The sequence below is a fragment of the Echinops telfairi genome, unplaced genomic scaffold (assembly GCF_000313985.2).
Source record: "Echinops telfairi isolate 266 unplaced genomic scaffold, ASM31398v2 ScPeMD7_7453;HRSCAF=8491, whole genome shotgun sequence".
Taxonomy (NCBI): domain Eukaryota; kingdom Metazoa; phylum Chordata; class Mammalia; order Afrosoricida; family Tenrecidae; genus Echinops; species Echinops telfairi.
In genome coordinates, this window is record NW_022111353.1 from 1,582,590 (window position 1) to 1,584,001 (window position 1,412).

Consider the following 1,412-nt stretch of genomic DNA (forward strand, 5'->3'; position numbering starts at 1 on the left):
TTAAAGGCTTAATTGATGTGTGAACTCCGCAAATGAATTTGGGGCTTCCACTATAATCAATAGCTTTCTGCAAACCAGATGCTCAGAATAACTTTCCCTTCTCCAGTCTTGGATTGTATCATTTCCAATCTTTGGATTACATAGACCAGTGTGCTTCTTCAATATTGACTGAGCTGTCACCTCACTGAGATGGCCAGTTGTTTTAAGACAACCCTTTAAGACCCCAGAAGCAATTTTCAGTCTCTTCTGACAGTTACCTTGAATTCTTCTTTCTTTCCTTGAATTATAATGAGTCTTTGTTTCCATTCTGTATGATGTTCTTGATTTGAACTCACAGTTTATCAAGTCTTCTATCATTATTGTTCAATATGTCAACTCTAATATTCAGATATTCTTGAAATTTGGGTAAGTTATATTCAAGGTTGTATTTTTCTTCAACTTAAATCTGAGCTTACATATGAGTAACTGATTGTCTGTACCAGAGTTGAGCCTGACCACATTATCTCTGCTAATATAGAGCTTCTCCATAATCCCATCACTTGATATAAGCAATATGATTATTGTGTAGTCCATCTGTCAAGGTCCATGCATACAGTCATAATTTATGATGTTTTTAAAAGGTATTTACAATGAAGCAGTCATTGGTCTTACAAAATTCTATCATTCAAGCTCCATCTTGGTTTCTATCAACAAAGACATATTTTCCAAGCAGTAAATAATTAATATCACACCCAACTAAGTCAGTCATTGTTTTGCTTAACTAAAAATACACCAAGAAATGAAGATCCTCACTGAAGACACCAGTATGCTTCCCAAACAAAGACAAATGTGAGTTGTTGGACCCCAAGAGCAAAGGAAATAAATTCATGCGATTTCACAAGGTGAAGAGAGCATTTGTTAGGTTTCTAGAGTGGCTTAACTCAGTTCTTTGCTTCTCATGCTGAAAGAAGCATGTTTTGTAATGCTGGTGAGTTTTTATGAAGTAAAGGGAAAGTTTTGGGTATTACAGTCTCAAAAGACACATACTATTTCTGGAAAGTGTGCCGGACTGCGTGGCTTTCACACTGGGCATGAAAAACCAAGTGGAAAGAATATAGAAATAGGGAGCTTGCAACCCACACGTGTGGAACTGGGGAATCCATGGAGGCCAAGAGGCCAAGAGCATATGGGCCCTGAATAGGCCAAGAGCAGGCACTGATGGGGCATACAGGGAGCATGCACCCACACGTGGGAAAGACACCCACTCTCCGCATGCAGCTGAACCAGAGCAGAGTCAAAAAGATCCCTGGCCTTCCCATACCCGGGGTATTTAACATCTCTGGCTGGGGAGGTGTGGTTGAAAGTATTAGTTGATCTGACTGGCTGCATTTAAACACACCTGGGTGATATCTTGGTCCTTGCTGGCTTTAGCT